Below are 22,977 nucleotides of genomic sequence, written 5' to 3'. Positions count from 1 at the left end.
CTCCCTGCTAACATCCCTGGGAAAGCAACAGGACAGCCCAAGGACTTGGGTGCTTACCTCCCATATGGGAGATCAAGGTAGAGTTCCTTTCTCCTGGCTTTGCCCTGGCCCAACCCTGGGTTGTGGCCATTTGGGGAATGAACCAATGTATTTCAGATCTGTCTGTCTCTCTCACTCTACCTTTCAAATAAGTAAATTCTTAACAAATATATAAGAATCCTATGTTTACACGAGGCACGTTCACTATGCTCAATCAGTAAATACTGAAACCTGTCAAATTCTACATCTAGAAAATAGAAACGCTTCTAAATGACTTTGTAGTTTTAAAAAATGCAAAATATAAATTAAACACTTTGGAGTGTGTGTGTGGCTATTTAGCCTAGCAATGATAACATCAGTTAAGACCCCTGCATCCCACATTGCAGTAGCTGGTTCTTTGCCCACTTTTGGCTCCTGACTCCAGCTTCCATAGAACGTGGACCTGGATGGGCAGCAGGCGATGGCTGCAGTAGCTGGGTTCCTAGACTGAGTTTCCAACTCCCAACTTTGGTCCCAGCATAGCCCCAGCTCTTGTAGGCATTTGGGGAGTGAGTCAGCAGAGGGAGTTCCATCTGTCTGTCTGCCTCTGTGTCTGCCTCTCAAAGTGAAAATCAAAAGAGAAAAACATTTCGGGACAGACCCTGCGAGCAGGAGCCTGGGGCAGACTCTGGAGCGTGAGTCAGAAGCTCACCAGCTCTTCCCTGTCCTCGCCCTTGCACGGAGTTGTGGACCACGTGCCTGCGACAGTGAGCTTGTTGAGTTAGCTGCAGGGGAGAAGTCACAGGGAAGGCATCGTGTGTTCAGCCCTGGGAGCAGGGTCAGGATCCCATGTGGCCTGGGTCTGTGCCAGGGGCCCTGCGGGGTGTCGGGGAGAGGGCCGTGTCCTGGGTGGGCACTGGGTGGAACTGGTGGCTCCTGGTCCAGAAGGCTTTTCCTTTCTCACCTGCATAGCCCCGGAGGTTGTCAACCCTTTTCTTTCTTTGCCCAAACCTAGCCGGACAGCTCCTCCGTGGGAAGCCCACGCTGCTGCTTTTCCTGCTGGCTTTCATTCCTGTTACGGGGTCCCTTTGTGACACTGGCTGTTTCTCTGAGGCCAGACGGGGCATTTGCAGAATCGTAGAAACATCCGGGGTCCTTGGCAGCCATGGTCTTCCTCCGGGTGGACGTGGGCTGGTTCTGTCCCGCTTGCTCAGGTTGTTGGGTTTGAGATGGTCTGAACTGCTGCTTCTCTGGGCTCCGCCCAGCCCCCAGCACAGCCCTCTCCATCTGCAGCCAGAGGAGGAAGACTTCCCACACACTCTCTCTTGGTGGATTCTGGGTCTCACCTCCTGCTCCCCAGCCCTGGGGTCTGATGGAGCAGTGCCCACCCTTGACCTCCCCTTTGGGTTGGGCATTGGGCCCTCCAGCCCTGGCAAACTCCTGCAGGGGAGAAGAGACGCCGGACTCCAGGCTCCCTCCTCAGCCCTCTGTCCAGCCCTGGCTCTGAGCTCGGAGATTGTTCCCTGTTCGTTCACTCTACAACTTCTTCAAGCTGTTAATTTTTGAGTTTTTCTGTCCCGCTTTTCTGTTTTCAGGGGAAAGCAAACCATTCTGAGAAGCGCAAGTCTGTTGGGTATTTTAAAATTTTATTTTTTTAGATGTATTTATTTCAAAGAATGGGAGAGGGATGGGGGAGAAAGGTCTTCCATCTGCTGGTTTACTTCCCAGATTGCTGCAACAGCCAGGGCTGGGCCAGGCCAGAGCCAGGAGACCGGAGCTCCACTGCAGTTTCCCATGTGGGTAGCGGGGCCCACACATCTGGGCCATCATCCACTTTCCCCAGGCTGTAAGCAGGGAGCTGGGTCAGAAGTAGAACAGCCAAGACACCAACTGACACCCCTGTGAGATGCCAGCATGGCAGGTGGCAGCTTAACCGGTTATGCCACAATACCAACTCCAATGCCGGGTATTTTTTAATTAAAAATTTTTAATTGACAATAATGGTACATCATGTATACACATACCATGTGTAATGATCAGAGCAAGGTAACTGGTATATCTGGCGCTCATTTATCATCTCTTTGTGTTGGGAACATGCAAAATCCCACTTTGAAATACACATTTGATGGTTGAAATATTTTGAAATGTACATACTTTTTAACAATTCTGTTTTGTTGTCCTTAAAGTTCTTGCAGAGAACTTCAATTAAGGTGTGGTGTGTTTACAGATTCTGCCTTGGTAAGACTTGATTGTCACCCAGTGCTTCATTCTCTGCACCACAGGGAGCCCTGGAGTCCGGAAAGACAGCTTGTGTTTGCTCACAGCAGAGCTGCCCGAACACCGTCCCATCCTGGCGCTTCACTTTCCCCTACTGGGTCCTCTTAATTAATCTAGGATGCTGCCCTCAATAATTCAAACACAAAGGCACTCCTGGGAGGAAATAGCAGTTTCAAACCTCCACACACTGAGGCAACCGACTTACTCAGCGTTTGTAAGACTTGTCACCAAGAAGGTGAAATGCTGATGGCAATTTAGAGACGTTACTTCATTACGAGTGGATCTGAGGCTGTAATTGGTTTCCTTTTGCTAAGCCGTGTGTATCATGTACATCTGCTAAAAGAAGGGCTGTTCAGAGTCAGTGTGGTTTTGCCATTACAAAATCCAGAGGGACAGGACAACACGGTGTCGTCCAGACTCACAGCTGAAACATAATATTTTTCTTTACCCACTTTGCTGCTGCAATTAATTTACAAACTAAGCTAAAGGATGTTTATAGTTTGAAGGAAAAAACCCAGTTGGAGCCACAGGGCCGACATAGCAAAGATGGAATCTTTCCCATCTGAAACCGTGTCATGGTATGATTTAATGGCGACAAAATAGGAGTTCCCAGAAAAAATAATTTCCATGGCCCTCGCTGTAAGAGCTCATCCAGTTTGAATTGTTAATATCCCTGAATCTCGACCAACATCAGGAAGAGTCCTGAAAATAAGTGATTTTCCAGTTATTTTCCCTAGATGGGATGGGTAAAAGAGCAGGGGAATAGAAATGGGCACAGTCTGTTTGTATTAAGTGTGTTCTGGGGAAATTACTTTGGGAGAGGCCAGTAGTACCATTAGGGATGAAAAAGTGCTCATTTAAAGAACATTAGAAAAATGCAAGATTAATGAGAGTGTTCATGGCATCTTAGTGACTGGACGAAGTTAGAGCAGATGCATATTCTGAATAAAATAAACATAGAAGGACATCAACTATGGACGTGTATTCAAACAGTACATTAGAAAACAGAAAAGGAGCCAGTGGAAAAATTGGTTATATTTTTGCCTCTTGAGGTTAAAGACCAAGAAAAAAACAAAAGCATTGGAAATTCAAATGTTTTTGATCACTCTAAGCTCCATAGAGGAAAAATGAATTACCAAACAGTATTTGCATCTGGGCCCTAGCAGGGAGGTGGCATGGAATTGCTAACTGCTTGGTCTCTACCCTGTTTCTGGGAGGACTGTCCATCATTCTTTGCCCTCAGTAGGTAGGGCCTTTGGAAGGTTCCAGAAGAAGCTGTGGTGCGTCTACAGCTATGAGCACAGCTGATGGAGTGTGTTAACCTAGAGTTGAACAGTTCCCTTTTCATGTTGATGTATTATATTCTGCATGAAGAACTGGAAGAGGAGCTGGTAGGCTCCAAACTCAAAGGAAATGGAAGGGCTGATTGCCTGACCAGCTTATGCTGTGTGTGTGTGTTGAAATATCACACTGTACAGCTGTTCCATGTTAATACAGAAGTTTAAAAAATATATCCCTACAAAAATAGCAGATCTGTCCTATGTTCCTGGCTGAAACTCTGATATGAGCATCTAAAATATAAATCTTCCCATAATTACATTGTGAAATGAGTCCGTTTCAGGAAGGATGAATCGGCCCTGTTAAATGTGCTGAGCAGAATGACTGTGTTGAACTCTGCTGGATGCTGGGCCTCTTGTGAGGGCTCTGGGTTTAGTGTGTGCTGTGTACTCCCAAAAAAGTCTGATTTTGAATCGTGGGTCTACTTGAAGATCTGTTCTTTCAAAAAAGCTGATGCCAGTCTGCCACTTTCTCATGGTCTTCCATGGTCAACAGTCCGCGCTATCAGTTGACGACTACTCGGGGCAGTTACTTGAACACTCACTGGGCTAACCATGTTGCATGGCTGGTGTGCTAGTTTCCCGTTGCTGTTGGACACCCTGCTGAAAACTTAGTGGCTTGACATGGCACAATTTCATTGTCTTCTAGTTTTGAAGGTCAGAAGTCTCCAAGGGGCCTTACGGGGCCAATCGCAGGGCTGCACCCACCCCCTCTGGAGGCTGCAGGGAGAATCCGCACTTCCCACATCATTGCATCACTCTGACCTCTGCTGCTGTCACCGCGTGTCCTCACTCCTCCCTGCCCTCCTGCTCCCTCCTAAAAGGACTCTTGTGATTTTACTGAGGGCCCGTTGTCAGAGATGAACACAGCTGGACGAGGGTTACAGAGGTGAAGCAAGGGCTTGGCAGAGGGAGGGGTCCCATTGATTCTGATCTGGGCAGAGCATGCGTCTTACAGGGAGGATGAGGGAGTAGGGAGGGCAGAAGTGGGGACTGAGAAGAATCGGAAGTGAAAAATTACAAAGTGGGGTGGGGGTTGCTCCCCATGAAACTCATCTGGGTTTGCTGACTGGTGCTTATCGATGTCCGGCTCATCCTAACTGTACCAGGCCCTGTCTTCCGGATTGCACTGGAACACCCAGTAAACTCTCCCAGGCCCCTAGAAAAACCATCTTAGTGTTGTTCAAGTCTAAAGAGGCCAAGGGAGGCCTTGTCCACAGAAGGGCCTGTCTAGAGCTTGGTCAGGGAGAAGCTGGCCACTTGGGCAGGCTGGTACCTTAATCCCGTGTACAAAGTGCCCTCTGTGTAGCGAGCTATATCAGACTGTGCAGTTAGCACCTGGGCACCTCTGGGGAGCAGGACAGTCTTCCTACCATGGCTGGCAGGGCAAGGATTCCACTCACTGAAATACGTTTCTCTAGTCAGTCTCAAGTTTTGATGGACTTCCACATCTGCAGTTACAAAATTGAATCTTGTAGGTTTTTTTGGGGAAAGAGGACAAATATCTGTGACCCGTTTGCAGGTGGATGAACTGAAGCTGAGCAATGCTAAGATGCTCCCCTGGGCTCAGCGCTGTGGCGTAGCAGGTAAAGCTGCTGCCTGCAGTGCCGGCATCCCTTATAGGTGCCGGCTTGACTCCGGCTGCTCCACTTCCAGTCTGGCTCTCTGCTATGGCCTGGAAAAGCAGTGGAAGATGGCCCAAGTCCTTGGGCCTCTGCACCTGTACGGGAGATGTGGAAGAAGCTCCTGGCTCCTGGCTTCGGATTGGCTCAGCTCTGGCCATTGCAGCCATCTGGGTAGTGGACCAGTGGATGGGAGACAGCCCACCCCTCTCTCTCTTCTCTCCTCCCTCTCTCTCTCTCTCTCTCTCTCTCTCTCTGCCTCTCTGTAATTCTGCCTTTCAAATAACATTAAAAAAATGCTCCCCCAAAGAAGTTCTGAATGATGACTTTTCTGGTTTCTCAATTTTAGGTTTTTTTTTTTTTTTTTTAAGATTTATTCATTTATTTGAAAGGCAGAGCTCCAGAGAGGGAGAGGCAGAGAGAGAAGAGATCTTCTACCCGCCAGTTCACTCACCAAATGGCTTCAACTGTTAGGGCTGGGACAGTCGGAAGCCAGGAATCAAACTCCATCTGGGTCTCCTACATGAGTAGCAGGGGGCCAAGCACTCAAGCGGCCTTCTGCTTTTTCCAGGCTATTGGCAGGGAGCTGGATTGGAAGTGGAGCAGCCAGGACTTAAACCAGTGTTCACATGGGATGCTGGCATTGCACGTGGCAGTTTAACCTGCTGCACCACAGTGCCAGCCTCTCAATTTCAGGTTTAAAAAATTTATAATACAGTGCCAATTTTCAAAGCATTGCACATACATGCAAACATGAAAACTAAATAAGAAGGGGCCCGTGCCATGGTACATGTAGTAGGCTGAGCCTCCACCTGTGGCACCATCGTAACAAATAGGTGCTGGTTCGTATCCTGGCTCATCCTCTTCCAATCCAGCTCCCTGCTGTGGCCTGGGAAGGCAGTGGAGGATGGCCCAAGAGTTTGGGTCCCTGTACCCACATGGGAGACTTGGAAGAAGCTGCTGGCTTTGGATTGGCTCCGCTCCAGCCATTGCGGCCATTTAGGGAGTGAACCAGCAGATGGAAGACCCCCCTCCCTTTCTCTAACTCTGCCTCTCAAATAAATATATAAAAAACTCAATAAGGAACAAAATATATTTATGACCTGAAAAAGGAACTCCTATGGTGCTGTGAAATGCATTTTCAACTTCTATAAAACACTCATCTTTCAGTTCTGACTGCTTTTAGTGCTGTATTCAAGATCCGAGGTCAAGGGACTTCTGAACATTTTTTGGCTTTCAGAGGCTTCTGTATGCTTTGCTGAACCGATCACAGAGGACACCATAGTCACCAAAGCTGCTGTTTTTATGACTAATTCTACGATTGTAATTATTCTGTCTAGTTTCCAAATAGCTTGATTTATTCGTGCAATTAAAGAGCATTGCACATTAGCTGTAAAAGCTCAGATGCAGATGTCTTCTCACTGCTGTCCCCCAGGCACGGTGCCTTTGGGGACCTTAATCATCTGGGGCAGGGAAGTAGACAAGTTTGATGCAGCTGTGACAGATGAAAGCCCACGGACATGGTGGCATCACCCTGTCCAGGGGCGAGAGGGCAGCCATGAGGGGATCCCCCAAAATACACTGTGGGAAATGAGCTACAAGAGAAAACTAACAGTGGACCCGGTGGGTGATGGGGCAGAGCAGTCCAAGGCATGAGAGGAGAATGTAGCCAGGCTCAGATCGTAGGGCCTCCCATGACTTTGTCACCTAAAATATTACTGCCCATTTTCTCTGGGTTTAAGGAGCGCCAGTTCTCAAGGATGTGAGTATGGAAACGTAATTCACCTGTCTGGAATTGATAAGTCACAACAACCTAGGCAGTCTTTTCATAACATTGTGTGGATCTGTCGATAGCCAACAGAGACCATTTGAAGGTGACCTTTAATCTGTTAGATTGAGATGGTCTCTCACCTTCAAAGCACCAAGGCAATTAGTTAATTACCACCCAGGTGTAGGCTGTGATTATAATTAGAGGAAGCTTGGAAGCCTTATTAAAACTATGCAATTAGCGAAGTGGATTTGAGAGATCCTATAAAATGCCTCTCAAAACCTCCACCTAATTCAGCATCTCAGGCTAAGAAATTCAAACCCAAAACCGCAAAGAACTACCAAATCTGGAAACCCATCAATACATTTTCTCTGGTAAATAGTGCCTAGCTCATTAAACCAAGAATTGGCTTCCTTGTTCACAGCTTTTCAGCCCTGTGCCAGACCCGATGACCCCTTCCCTTCCCGGGAGCCATTTGGAGGACGGCCCTCAAGGCACTCAGCATGCTTGAAGCCCCCGGTCCTCCCCAGCAGACATGGCCTCCTAGCCTCTCGCACGGCCTCTGTCCTGGCTCCTGTCTCTCCCCACATCCGACTCAGCAGGGCTCTTTAGCTTGTTTATTTTCTGTCTGCTCTCCTTGAATGTAAGCTCTGAACGAGCGGGGATCTAGTCAGTCCTGTTCATAAACAAATCCTCAACGTCTAGACAGAGTAGATATTAGCTGCATACTTATTGAGTGAATTAATAAAAACAATGACATCTTTCTGTACAAAATGTGCATTCTGTTATGTGAGTTTTTCAAAATAGACTATTTGGGGGGGTAGTTTTAGGTTCACAGCAAAACTGGGAGGAAGATATGGAGGTTTCCCATGTACCTGCCCCTCCTCCCCCCGCCCTACACATACACAGCTTGCTCTGTCAGCAGCATTGCCCACCAGACTGGCGCATTTGCTGGAATCAGACCTACACGGCATTGCCACCCAGTGCTCAGAGTTTACATGAGGGTGCGCTCTTGGTGTTGTGTGTTCTATGAGTTTGCACAAATGTGAAATGATGTGTCATTGCAGCATCAGTATTTTCACGGCTCTAAAATTCCTCCATGTCCTACGTGTCCATCTCTCCGCATCCACTACCTGACGGCAACCACTCATCTCTGCTCTGTGTCCCTGGCGTTGCCTTTTCCAGAATGTCACTGAGAAAGGCCCAAGCGTTGCACAGCCTTCTCAGATGGCTGCTTCTACTGAGTAATACGCAGTTAGAGTTCCTCTGTATCTTTTTGTGGCTGAATAGCTCGTTCTTCTCAGTGCTGAGCAGTTGTTTGGATGTACCACACTTTATTTAGCCATTGGTTGCTTCCAAGATTTAGCAATTACAAATAAAGCTTCTATAAACATTGGTTTATAGCCTTTTGTGGGGCATGTTCCAGCTCCTTTGAGTTAATATCAAGGAGCTGGATGGTATGGGAAGAGGACGTCTAGTTTTGTAAGAAGCCATCACATTGTCTTCCCAAGTGGCCGCACCATGTGTTTTCCCTTCAGCAGTGAATGAGAGTTGTGGTCTTCCTTGTCCTCAGTAGCCTGCGGTGCTGTCAGTGTTCCTGATGTGGGCATTCTGATGGGCATGGAGTGTACTTGTTGTAATTTACATCTCCCAAATAGCTGTGATGTGGAGAGTCTTCTCATGTGCTTGTTTGCCATCTGTATGTCGTCTTTGATTAAGTATCTGTCAAGATCTTTGGCCCATTTTTTAGTCAGGCTGGTTCTGTTATTGTTGACTACATGATATTTTGAAATGTTCAGAAAAGCATAAAGAAAGAAATGGTGACCCCCTTAATTTTTGTATCTGAAAGTAATACCTATCAATATAATTTGACATATTCCTTCTAAAAATCAAAAAGTAAATATTACCATATGCTTTGCAATAGATTCCTAAAACACAAATTAGAGCATCAGAAAATTAATTTTTAGGGCTTTTAAGACATATTAGGATATTATAGAAACATTTCAGACTTTCCCCTGACATGAAATTATTCTCATTAAAATTCGAGTAACTCTTTTAATGCTTGCACATTTCAAAACATGAATACCATGATTTAATCAGTCCATACTTCCGTGTTGATACAAAATTGTTTTATATTAATTGAGTTTATAAGAAATGCCATGGTGAATGTCAGTACATGATCTCTATGTATACTCTTTAGGTAGCTAGAAGAAGAATGACTTCAAATTAAGAAAGCAATTTTTAGGCTCCTGTTGCACACTTGCAAATTACTCTCTAAAATATTAAAGTGGGCACTTAATAAGCTAAACATGAGTACTTGACGCATTACCCCTTATGTGTATGCATTTGCCTTTTGATAATTTAATAGACAAATTTTTCCTTCATTTTCAGTTATTTGATCACCAGTGGGCTAAATGTCTCCATACTGTTTCTCATTGATTTACATGCATGTCTAATTAAAATAGTACACATACAAAGGGTATATGAATTTAAATGTGTACTGTAAAAAGTAGTCATCGGCCTGTGCCGCGGCTCACTAGGCTAATCCTCTGCCTTGCGGCGCCGGCACACCAGGTTCTAGTCCCGGTCAGGGTGCTGGATTCTGTCCCGGTTGCCCCTCTTCCAGGCCAGCTCTCTGCTGTGGCCAGGGAGTGCAGTGGAGGATGGCCCAAGTGCTTGGGCCCTGCACCCCATGGGAGACCAGGAGAAGCACCTGGCTCCTGCCATCGGATCAGCGCCATGGCGGCCATTGGAGGGTGAACCAAAGGCAAAGGAAGACCTTTCTCTCTCTCTCTCTCTCTCTCACTGTCCACTCTGCCTGTCAAAAAAATAAATAAATAAAAAATAAAAAAGTAGTCATCAATGCTAATAACAAAATGTCTTTGTACCTACAATTCAGTTAATCCTGAGATCCATAAATATACTTGTGTGACTTATTTTCATCATTCAGAAGACTCTTCAGAGATTGATCTGTGTTGCTATATGTAGCAACTGTTCATTGGTGGTCCAGATCTCTGTAATATCCCATTACAGTAATTCATACAGTTTCATTCTACTTTTGATGGAAAACTGGATTATTTCCATTTCTTAGCTACTTCAAATGATATAATTTTAGACATTTTTGTGTATTGGTATTATATAAAGGAGGAAGGGTTAGTATATGTTTAGGATAGAATAGTTATATTACCTTTTCATTACTATAATGAAATATGGAAGGAGACTACTTATCAAAAAAATTATTTTTGAATGTTTATTTGAGAGGCAGGGGGAGAGAGAGAAAGAGACGGAGATCTCCCATCTCTGGTTCACTCCCCAGATGCCTGCACTAGTCGGCCAGGCAGAAGCCAGGAGCTGCGAACTCAATCCATGTCTCTCATGTGGGTGGCAGGGATCCAACTACTTGAGCCATCACCTGCTGCCTCCCAGGGTGCACACTAGCAGGAAGCTGGAGTTGGGAATGGCGTCAGGACTTTACCCCCAGTCCTTCAGTAGTGGATGCGGGCATCCCACGTGGATACTTACCTGCTATGCCAACCACCCACCTCAGAAAGAGGCTTATCCAACTCACAGCTTTGGAAGCTGAAAACCCACAGCATAGCAACGGCTTTGGTGAGGTGCCTGGAGGATGGAGGGAGCTCAGAGAAGGTCACATCTGGAGGAAAGCTGCAGACGGCTGGGCGGGGCCTGGCTTGCTCCTGTTACCACAGTCTCTCCTGAGAACCAGGAAGGGTCCCTTCCTAGACAGGTGCCCAGCGAGACCTCAGGACCGGCCACTGGGTACCTCTTCTTAGAGGCAACACCACCACCCTGGAGTCCAAGCCTCCTCGCAGGCCGAGCACAGAGTATACACGTCTTTAGCGTCTTTGGTAACCCCACATTGTCTTCCATGATCATACAGGGTACACCGGGCCCATCATAGGTCTCATTGCTTCAGAACCTTGTCAATAGTTGGTATCAGACTTGTTGTTGCCAGTCAGCTAGTGAGAAAATGACAAACTATGGTAGTTTTATTTTTCATTTCCCCGAGTACTAATACTACTGAATACATTTTCACATTTTTCATTTCATGTTTTTTTTCTTTTCAACTTTTATTTAATAAATATAAATTTCCAAAGTACAACTTTTGAATTATAGCAGCTTTTCCCCCTATAACCCCCCTCCCGCCCACAACCATCCCATCTCCCACTCCGTCTCCCGTCCCATTGTTCATCATTTTCTTTTCATGTTTGCAAAACTTTTTTAATTTTGTCCATTTGACTATTGGAATGTTTTTATTTCTCCTGTTGATTTACCAGAATTATGTAAAAGTATTTTTTTTGACAGGCAGAGTTAGACAGAAAGGTCTTCCTTTTCTGTTGGTTCACCCCCAACATGGCCGCTATGGCCATTGCGCTGCGCTGATCCGAAGCCAGGAGCCAGGTGCTTCCTCCTGGTCTCCCATGCGGGTGCAGGGCCCAAGCACTTGGGCCATCCTCCACTGCCCTCCTGGGCCACAACAGAGAGCTGGACTGGAAGAGGGGCAACCGGGACAGAATCTGGTGCCCCAATTGGGACTAGAACCCGGGGTGCCAGCACTGCAGGTGGAGGATTAGCCAAGTGAGCTGCAGCACCGGCCTAAAAGTATTCTGAAGACTAATCTTTGTTATATCTATAGAATGTATACTTTCTGTATTTATGCATTAATTTTTTGTCTTTATTATATCTACGAATGAATAGTAATTCCTAATTTGAATGAATTATAACTTATAAAATGTTTTCTGCAGGTTACATCTTTTTGTCTGCTTAGAAATCCTTTCTTTTCTTGAGGGCTCAAAGGAATTGTAAGTTTTCTTCCAAATAATTTAAAGTTTTACCTTTCACATTTAAACCCTTAACTCTTTTGGCATTTAATTTTGCATATAGTATGGGGTATGGATTGAGTTTCCTTTTTTTCTATGAATTACAAGTTCTCTCACCATTGTTTGTGGGTTAATCCCGCTCTTCCTCGTGGATCTATCACACCGTTAGTTTATCTCCTTCATAGGTCTGTTTACTGCCCCTGCAGTCACACCACACTGCCTCATTATCAGGAAACTGAAGTAGAGGCTACTTGGGAGGGCAAATAACCACATCCCTTTCTGCTTTTGCATTAATGTTCTTAATAATATTCATTGTTTCATGAGTATTTCAGAATCAACTTGGAGGCCGGCGCCACGGCTCAATAGGCTAATCCTCCGCCTTGTGGCGCCGGCACACCGGGTTCTAGTCCCGGTCGGGGTGCCGGATTCTGTCCCGGTTGCCCCTCTTCCAGGCCAGCTCTCTGCTGTGGCCCGGGAGTGCAGTGGAGGATGGCCCAAGTGCTTGAGCCCTGCACCCGCATGGGAGACCAGGAGAAGTACCTTTCTCTCTCTCTCTCTAGCTGTCCACTCTGCCTGTCAAAAAAAAAAAAAAAGAAAAGAAAAATCAGCTTGGATACTTTTGTGAATTACATAACTTATTTTTTAGTTTTACCTTATGCATATTTAAATAGACTTTTAAATTTGAATAGTCTTAGATCTATAAAAAAGACACAAATGTAGCACAGAACTCTCCCATACTCCACATGTTGTTTCTTGTGTTAAGATTTTGCATTACTGTGTAATAACTAATTAATCAATATTGATATATCATTAAGAAAATGCCACAGAAATAAAGGTCCTCTTAGAAGTATGACATTTTAAAAAGATCAATTAATTTGAAAGGCAGGGTGGCAGGAAAAAAAAGGATCTTCTGTCTTCTAATTCCCTAAATGTCCTCAAGAACTAGGACTGATCCAGGCTGAAGTTGGGAGCTTAGAACTCTATCCAGTTCTCTCATATGGGTGGCAAGAACTCAAACACTTGAGTCATCTTCCACTGTTTCCCCAGCGTGTTAGCATGGACCAAAATTGAAAGTGAAATCTCTGGGACTTAAACCACCAATCTAATGTGGGATGATGGCTTCACCTGTTGTGTCACAAAGCCAGCCCTGGAAGTATGACATTAAAAACATAAGCCAGGGGGCCAGCACTATGGTGCAGCAGGTTAAGCCACTGCCTACAATGCTGGCATCCCTTATGGGTGCTAGTTTGAGTCCTGGCTGCTGCACTTCCAATCCAGCTCCCTGCTAATATGCCTGGGAAAGCAGCAGAGGATGGCCCAGGTGCTTGGGCCCCTGCGTCAATGTGGGAGACTGGGAGGAGGCTCCTGGCATTGGCCTGGCCAAGCCCTAGCCATTATAGCCATTTGGGGAGTGAACCAGTGGATAGAGGACTTTTCTTTCTCCATCTCTCCATCTTTCTCTCTGTAATTCTTTCAAATAAATGAAGTAAATCCTTAAAAAATAAATCAATAAACCAGAGGCAGGGATTTGGTCTAGAGATTAAGATGCCAATTAAATGCCCACATCCTGTATTGGAGTACCTGGGTTTGCTACTCGGCTCTGGATCCTGGTATCAATTAGCTTCCTGCTGGCACAGACCTCAGAAGACGGCAGTAATTATTCAAGGAATTGGGTCCTTACCACCTATGTAGGAGACTCAGTTTCTAGTTCCTAGTTCTGGCCTAGCCCTGCCCCAGCCATTATGGGCACTTGGAGAGTGAACCAATGATGGGAGCTAGTGTGCTTGCTTCCCCTTCCCAATAAATTAAATAAATAAAATTGCAAAGACCACTCAATGATGAGAGCTTCCTAAATTGGGAATAAAGAGAAACTTCCTTTAAGCTATAATATATACATATGTACAAAAACCTACAACAAAGGTTGTTTTTGATGATGAATCACTAAAAGCATCTCCTTCAGATTCAGGACCACGCCAGGAGTACCACTCCAATCACTTCGTCAACATCGGGTTGTTGTTGTCGATGCAGTTGTGTGTCATTGTGGGGTAAGCCTAATGGGTTATTTGTGTTGTTTGTGTTTACGTTGTCTGGAATGAGGATTATTTTTCTTCCCATGAGAGAAAGAAGGCATACGTTAAGATTGGTGAAGTTAAATAATACTTAAAAATTCTATTTTGAACTGGAGTTAAATGTATGAGTTCCCAGTGTGCTTTAAGAAGTGTTAATCCACTTATTGAAACAACAACTGCACAGGAGAATTGACCACACTCACTTCTGAGTACCGTCTGCTTTAAAGTTACAAGAGCCGGGTCAGACATTGTGCCTAGGGCTAAGGTGTGCTGGGATGCTCACCTCCCATATCTCAGTGTTCAAGTCCTGTTACTGAAAGCTGGGCCCCTGTCCCTGGTGCTGAATCTCAACAATGAAGCAAGGATTGAAGGTAAAGGAAGGGGAAGGTCTGATCTATGGCCGGATGAGCATGGTCTGGGCTGTGTGCCAGCGGCTGGAAGGGAGCACTGCACTATTATATAATAGATAATGGCAGTTTCCTCCTATTAGACTGCTTTACGGCATGAACACTTCAATGTTTGAATATGATCGTTTGGTTGTCACAGTCCTGCATTCAACACAGGAGTTATAAGAAGGATATAATGTGCCTCCCTCATTTACGAGGTGGTGTAAAATGGGGAGAATGTGCAAGGCCAAGAAACTGAGACAGAGGCCATTGCAAACATGCGTCTGGAGGGCATTCACATTCGGTTGAAAAGGATGATGAGTGATTTAATGTGATTATTTTAATCAAGTGTCCTGAGTTAGAAGTCACAGCTCGATACACCCGTGATGAAAGTGGTCAGCAGAAACACACAAACATACTGTAATAAATGTGCATTTCCCTTTCTTTTCTAAACAGATGTTCTGGGGTTTGAAACTCACTGTTTACGCCAACATATCACTTGGGAGTAGTAAAACTGCTCCTCACATCAGAGGAAATCTGTCACCGCAAGGCCCTCCCCACTCCCCACCCCCAGAGGGCGCTCTTGATGGCTGCATCCTCAAAACACTGGGCACATCTTTGGGGAGGTCAACTCTTGCCCTCATTAAGTGGTGGTCACCACATGCTCGGCCAATCATAACAAACACATGTGGCAAAATATTTGCACTGGAGAGGAAATGTGTTCCTGGGCCTGCAGCTTCCTTGGGGTCATAGAGGAGACGTTTGGGAGGACGACAAGTGTTGGTTGGCTCTTACAGGATAATTGAGGCCTTAATTACACTAAATCTGTGGCTGGGCAAGCAGTGGTGCTGAAAGCTGTTAGTGTCTTTGGCCTTTAGGATGCTTTCCTGTAGCCTGACCTCACAGAGGGCTGTGCAAACATGTGTGGCCGCCTACTCGCTGGGCCAGGCCAAAGCAAAGGCCATTCCCCTGGTCCAAATGCACAGTTCGTTTCTTCATTTGTTCTGTTTGTAAATCTTGGCTTTTAAACATTGTCATCTACTTGAAAGTCAGAGTGACACACACACAGATTGATTGATTGATTGATTGATCAATCTATCAATCTTCCATCTTCTGGGGGTCTCTCCAAATGCCTGTAATGGCCAGGGCTGGGCCAGGCCAGAGCCAGGAGCCAGGAACTCCATTCAGGTCCTCATTTGGGCCATCTTCTGCTTTATCAGGTGCATCAGCAAGGAGCTGGATCAGAAGTGGAGAGCTGGGGTAGAACCAGTGCCCTCATGGGACGTGGGCACTGAAGGTGGCAGCTGAACCCGCTATGCCAGTGTTGGCTCCTGTTCCATTTCCAATCCAGTTGCCTGCCAATGCATCTGGGGAAGCAGCAGATTGATGGCTCAAGTATGTGGGCCTCTGCCACCCTTGTGGGGAACCTGGAAGGAGCTGGCTTTGGCCTGGCCCAGATCTGGCTGTTGTGGCCATCTGGGGAATAAACCAGCAGTAAAACCACTTTGCCTTTCAAATAAAGCTTAAAAAACAGAAATCCTCATTTCCTACAGTGGCTGCATTAATTTACATTCCCACCAGCAGTGTGTAAGAGTCCCCCTTTCTCTACCTCCTCCCCAGCATTTGTGACTTTGCTTTTTTGATGGTAGCCATTCTGACGGGGTGAAATTACACTGTGGTTTTGATTTGCCTTTCCCTGGTGTCTAGTGATGTTGAGTATTTTTATATACATTTGTTCACCAGTTCATCTTTTGAGAACTGTCTACTCAGATCCTTTGCCCATTTCTTAACTGGGTTTTCTTTGGTATTCAGCTTTTTGTGTTGCTGATATATTCTGGATATTAATCTTTTTTTGGATAAGCAGCTTGCAAATACTTTCTCCTATTCTATGGGATGTCTCTTCACTCTCTTGTTTCCTTTGCTGTGCAGAGTTTGATATAACCCAATTTGTCTAATTTTGCTTTTGTTGATTGTAGTTTTTGGGTTTTATAAAATGTGGGGAGCAATCCGGACTAGACTAAGTTACTCGAATTAAGACTTATTCTATGCATCTGCTCTCCCACAATGTAGCGTTGGGAGAGAAGTAAACAGCTTCCGCACAGCTGCCTCCAGTTCAACTGATAAACTGTAGGACTTGCTCCTGATTGGAGGAGAGCAGCGTACTCGGCGTGTGGGCAGCCGAGTTGGGATTGGCGGAGGAGGACTATAAAGGAGGAGAGAGACGGCATGCACCAGGAACATCTATGGGGAACATCTAGCTGAAGGAACACCTGTGCAGCCCCCGAGACGAGCCGGCCGGCGGTGTGCCGCTCCCCTGCGGAAGTGGGGAATGCGGCCAGGGGGAACTGCCCTTCCACGGAGGTGGAAGGGATAGTAGCCAACCCGGGAAGAACCAGCAGCAAACCCGGGGAGGGCCGAGCAGACGAAAAGAACAGCGCAGGGTTCAGTGTCGTTCCCCCACGAAGAGGGGGAGCGACATAAAAGAAGTCATCACCTACCCCAATATCTTAAAGTGCTGTTATCCCTTTGTATTCTTGTAGAAATTTCATAGTTTCAGGTCTTATATTTAGGTCTTTGATCTATCTTGAGTTGATTTTTGTGCATGGTGAGAGGTAGGGATCTAATTTGGTTATTCTACATGTTTATGTCTAGTTATGCATCATTTATTGAAATGACTATCCTTTCTCCAGTGTATATTCTTGACAACATAGTCAAAAATCAGATGGCTGTATGTATGTGGATTAATTTTTGGGCTATTTTGTTCCATTGATTTGTGTTCTGGTTTTTATCCCAGTAACACGCCATTTAAATTACAATAGCTTTGTAGTATACTTTAGAATCACGTGTGTGATGCCTCCAGCTTGATTTTTCCCCTCAGGATCACTTTGGCTGCTCTGTGTCTTCTGTGGTTTCATATGAATTTTAGGATAGCTTTTTCTAATTCTTTAAAGAATGTCATTGGTATTCTGATAGGGATTACTTTGAATATATTGCTTTAGATAGTGTAGACAATTAAATTATATTCTTCCAATACATAAGGAATATCTTCCTTTTTGTGTCCATGATGATTTATCAATATTTGATCATTTTCATTGTGAATATCTTGCATTTCTTTGATTAAATGTATTCCCAAATATTTATGATTTTTTATAGTTACCGTGCATGAGATGTCTTTCTTGATTTCTCTTTCAGTGATATCATTGGTATATAAAAATACTGCTTTTTGTATGTTGATTTTATATTGTGTGACTTTATTGAATTCATAATTAGTTCTAACAGCTTTCTGGTGGAGTGTTTGTTTCCGTGTACGATATCATGTCATGTGCAAACATAGATATTTTGATTTCCTCCCTTCCAATTTTATTTTTCCAATTTCAGTGCTCTTTCTCCTCTGTTTTTGTGAATACTTCCAATATTACAATGAATACAAATGGTGACAGTGGACATCTCTGTCTTGTTCCAGATCTGAGGGGAAATGCTTTCAGCTTTTCCCTATTCAGTATGCTGTTGACTGTTGTCATACATAGCTTTTTTAATTCTGAGTCATGTCCCTTCTATACCTAATTTGTTGAAGTTTTTTTAATCATGAAAGAATGTTGAATCTTATCAATTGCTTTCTTTGCATTCACTGAGATGATCAAATGGTTTTTTATTCTTTCTGTTGCTGTGATTTATGATATTTATTGATTTGCAAATGATGAAATACCTTTGCAGCTCTGGGCTAAATCTCACTTGATTGTGATGTATGGTCTTTGTGATGTAATGTTGGATTGGGTTTACTAATATTTTGTTGAGAATTTTTGCATTTGTGTTCATTAAGAATATTGATCTGTACTTTGGTTTTGTATTTTATCTTTGGTTTTAGTATCAGACTAATGCTGGTCTTGTAAAAAGAGCTGGCAGAGTTCAGTCCTTTTCAATATGTTGCAATAGTTTGAGAGGTATTGGAGTTAGTTCTGTAGGATTCATTAGTAAAACTGTCAGGTCCTAGAGTTCTCTTCGATGGAAGACTCTTAATTACTGCTTCAGTCTCACTATGTGTTATGGGTCTGTTTGAATTTTTATCTTCTTGATTTAATCTTAGTAGATTACATGTATCCAGGAATTCATCCATTTTCTTGAGGTTTTCCAGTTTATTAATGTATAGTTGTTCATAGTAGCTTTTTAATGATCTTTGTATTTCTATGGTATCTGTTATGATGTCTCCTTTTTAATCTCTAATTTTGAATTTTCTGTTAGTCTGGCTAAAGGTTTGCCTATTTTGTTTATCTTCTCAAATAGTTTATTTTGTTATTTTGTATTTTTTGGTCCCAATTTCATTTATTTATGTCCTGATTATTACTTTTCACCTCCTATTTTTGTGTTTGGTTTATTCTTGTTTTTCTAAGTTGTTGAGATGTATCATTAGATTGCTTATTTTAGATCTTTATTTTTTTAAATATAAGCACTTATCACTACAAAATTTACTCTTAATCTTGATTTTCCTGCATCCTACAAGTTTTGATATATTTTCATTTGTTTCAAGAAATTTTTTATTTCCTTTTAAATTTCTTCAGTGATCCATTGGTCATTCAGTAGCAAGGTCTTTAATTTCCAAATATTTGTAATTTTTTATTGTGCCTACTGATTTCTAGTTTTACTCCTTTGTGATCTGAAAAGATAAATGGTATGAATACAATCTTTTAAAATTTATTTAGACTTGGTTTGTGGCCTACTGTATGGTCTATCCTAGAGAAAGTTCCATGTTCCTATGAGAATAATGTGTATTCTGGAGCTGTTGGGTGAGATGTTCTATAAATGTCTGTTAGGTCCATTTGTTCAACAGTGTGGCTCAACTGTTGATTTTCTGTCTGGATGATCTGTTCATTGATGTATTCTGTTATGTCTACTTCTCCCTTTAGATCTAATAACATTTGCTATAAGTATGTAGGTGGTCTTGTGTTTGGGGTGCATATATATTTATGATTGTTTATCTTCTTGCTGAATCAATATTTTACCCCAAAGACTTATGTAAATTAATGTTAGTGGAGACTTGATGTAGTCATGGCATCTGGGAGACGGGGCTAGTCAGGTCACTGGGGGCTTCTCCTTGAGGGTAGACGTTCGGAAGACTTGGTTATATCAGCAGAGTGTGCTCCTTGTGTCTCTCTGCTTCCTGGCTTGCCTTGCACCATCCTCCAGCCTCACCACATCCCTGAACCAACGGGGCAACCCAATCTTGGACTGTCAATCTCCACACTGTTAGCTGCTATTAGCCGTCTTCCTCCCTAAGAAGCTTCTCTTGGTGTTTCAGTTAAAGCAATGACAGCCGACTTCCACAGGTCTTGTTCTGGCAGCCACAGCAGTGGTTGTGGGGCACTGTCTTTGCCAGGGGTCTCTACACTTAGTGGGTGTGAAGAGCCTTGTGGGTGGTAGAATGTTTCTCTCCCCAGCATCTTCCATGAATGCCTGTGTCTTCTGACATTGCAATTCCACTGCTGTCGGACAGCCTGGTTCTACCACAGCAATTTCCACAACTTCAGGCCTGCAGGAAGATGGGCATTGAAAGGACTTTAGTCAGTAGGAACTGCTAGCTTGGCTGGGAACCCCTCTACTGAACATAATCCTGGGGCGTGAGCAGCCCAACACAGAGACTGGTTTCTGTAGGAGACAGTGCTAGTGTGTGGGTAATGGTTTGTCAGGGCTGGGTTCTGCCACCATTGTTAACAGAGAAGAACTGGTCATCCCTCTAATACTTTAAAAAAAGATTTATTTATGTATTTTAAAGGCAGAGTTAGGCAGAGGCAGAGAGAGAGAGGGGTCTACCATCTGCTGATTCACTCCCCATACGGTTGCAATGGCTGGAGCTGGGCCAATCCAAAGCCAGGAGCCAGGAGCTGCTTCTGGGTCTCCCAAGAACATGGGTCATCTTCCATTGCTTTTCCAGGTCATAGCAGAGATCTGGATCAGAAGTGGAGCAGCTGGGCCAGCGCCGCAGCTCACTAGGCTAATCCTCCACCTTGCGGCGCCGGCACACCGGGTTCTAGTCCCGGTCGGGGCACTGGATTCTGTCCTGGTTGCCCCTCTTCCAGGCCAGCTCTCTGCTGTGGCCCAGGAGTGCAGTGGAGGATGGCCCAAGTGCTTGGGCCCTGCACCCCATGGGAGACCAGGATAAGTACCTGGCTCCTGCCATTGGATCAGCGCGGCGTGCCGGCCACAGCGTGCTGGCCGAGGCGGCCATTGGAGGGTGAACCAATGGCAAAGGAAGACCTTTCTCTCTGTCTCTCTCTCTCACTGTCCACTCTGCCTGTCAAAAAACATAAAAAAAAGAAGTGGAGCAGCTGCGACTCGAACCAGCACCCATTTGGAATGCCGGCACTACAGGTGGTGGCTTTACCTGCTACCCCACAGCACTGGCCTCCACTAGGTAGGAACCTAGAAGGTGACAGACTGGATTCCTAGAAAACCTGCTATTGCCAAAGATATGGGCTCAAGAATTTTTATTTTGGAATAAAATACATAGGGAGAAGCTAATAGGGATGGAGACCTCACATACCACATGTGTACAGCCCTATGTCAGTACATGACAGAGTACATATTTATGCATATGTTGACATAGGGAAGAGAAAGTGCACTTTTTTTAAAAAAATTAATTTATCTGAAAGGCAGAGTTATAGAGGAGAGACAGAGATCTATCTCTACAGAAGTGCTGGTTCACTCCTCAAATAGCTGCAATATCTAGGGTTAGGCCAGGCTAAAACCAGGAGCCTGAAACCCCATCCAAGTGTCCCATGTGGGTGGCAGGGGCCCAAGTACTTGGGGCATCTTCTGTGGCTTTCCCAAGTGCATTAACAGGAAGCTGGATTCAAAGTGGAAAAGCTAGAATTCAAACTGGTATTCATGTGGGATACTGACATTGCAGGAGGCAGCTTAACCCACTGTGCCACAACGCTGACCCCCAGAAAATGTGCTTTTCATGCTAACACATGATCATTGGGAAAAACAGGATACATAAGGTCAAAACCTGGGAATATGATTTTCTTCTGCAAATAAATTCAAACTATTAGTTGCAACATTAACTCAAGAGTGACACTGCATAGGCACATGAGAATCATGATGCAGCAAAAAAAAGTGGAGCAAAATTTTAGAGTATATTACAGTATATTCTGTCCTTTCTTCCAAATTACTGAATATGAAACACTGCCGTATCTGCTGACACACTGGTGCTACTTAATGTAACACTAGCTACTGTAACAAATAGGTACCAGCGGTCAGTGGCTTAGCGTTGAGAGCTTCTCTCCCTTTGTGATAAACACACCAATGCATGGGCTCCGGGTTTGATGACAACCAACTGTCCTAGTTGGCTCAGGATGAAGGGGAATCAGGGAAATGAGGGTTTTGGTGTTAAAACTGGGAAAGTTCTTAGGCCGGCGCCGCGGCTCACTAGGCTAATCCTCCACCTTGCGGCGCCGGCACACCAGGTTCTAGTCCCGGTCGGGGTGCCGGATTCTGTCCCGGTTGCCCCTCTTCCAGTCCAGCTCTCTGCTGTGGCCAGGGAGTGCAGTGGAGGATGGCCCAAGAACTTGGGCCCTGCACCCCATGGGAGACCAGGAAAAGCTCCTGGCTCCTGCCATCGGATCAGCGCGGTGCGCCGGCCGCAGCGCGCCGGCCGCGGCGGCCATTGGAGGGTGAACCAATGGCAAAGGAAGACCTTTCTCTCTGTCTCTCTCTCTCACTGTCCACTCTGCCTGTCAAAAAACAAACAAACAAACAAACAAACAAACAAAAAAAACAAACAAACAAAAAAACAAACCTGGGAAAGTTCTTGTTAAACCAGGACAAGCAGGTTATCCTACTGGTCCCACAGCCCTTCTTGAAGGTGAGACCCAGGTACTTGGCTGTATTAGGCAGCCTTTTTGTCACTAGAACACATACCTGTGGAGTTAAGTTACCAAGGGAAAGGTTTATTTTTACTCATGGTTTCATGACCACAGTCATGTGGTGTTTGATGAGGGTAGAGGATGGTCAAACAGGTGCAGAGGAAGGGTCCCATGGCAAGCCAGAGAATAGAGGGGCATGCTTGTTCTCCATGTCCATGTATGTTTCTTTATGGAGCCACAATGATTAAAACCCATTAATGCAAGAGGTTGGGGACCAAGTCCCTAACACACAGGCCTTTGGAGAGACATCTAAGCCATCAAATGACTGAACACTGGTCTATGGCTCCAACATCTTTGCACTTACAAGTTTGTCCTGAGGGTGGTAACCACGGGTGGTATCATGGAACGTTTGCTGGCTGATGCTGACAGTGGTATTCATCACTTCCCCTCATTCCATTGTCCAGACTCAAGAGTGTGCAACACTTAACCACAAGGGCAACTAGAAAGTATCATCTGTTTTTTTTTTTTCCCCAGAAAGATCTTATTTGTTGATCAACTAGTAATCTCTGGGAGGCCAATGCACATACAGTGTGCCGAATATTTGTGTGTAGATCCCAATCGGTGATTTAGTAACATGTCGGATCTTTTGGAATATAGTTATAAATGTTGATTCACTGACTTATACCATCTAAATGACAGTGTACTCTTGTTTCACACATTAGCAAAATAAACTGAAGAGGAGTAATAGTGAGGACTATTGGGAGTAATGCTGTGTTCTTAATCTGGGTGTTGGTTATGAAGGT

General features: G+C 44.7%; 1 long non-coding RNA gene across 12 annotated transcripts in view; it reads left to right on the top strand.

The window, feature by feature from the left end:
• The window catches only part of LOC149122464 (uncharacterized), a 64,457-nt gene that overhangs the window by 13,666 nt on the left and 27,814 nt on the right, over nt 1-22,977 (top strand). For 2 of the 12 annotated variants that reach the window (XR_016219441.1, XR_016219444.1), the window contains exon 3: nt 13,821-13,905. The exons of 5 other annotated variants lie outside the window; for them this stretch is intronic. This is a non-coding gene — a long non-coding RNA (uncharacterized LOC149122464). Of the gene's footprint in view, nt 1-2,204; nt 3,493-5,154; nt 5,447-7,446; nt 7,738-13,820; nt 13,906-22,977 lie in introns of those variants that run through there. 5 more of the 12 variants (XR_016219443.1, XR_016219446.1, XR_016219445.1 and 2 more) reach the window with 5 other exon arrangements.

The sequence above is a fragment of the Oryctolagus cuniculus genome, chromosome 13 (assembly GCF_051225735.1).
Source record: "Oryctolagus cuniculus isolate XC-2025 breed Fujian yellow rabbit chromosome 13, ASM5122573v1, whole genome shotgun sequence".
Classification (NCBI taxonomy): Eukaryota; Metazoa; Chordata; class Mammalia; order Lagomorpha; family Leporidae; genus Oryctolagus; species Oryctolagus cuniculus.
Note: the sequence above shows the minus strand (reverse complement) of the source record. Positions and strands in the feature narration are given on the sequence as shown.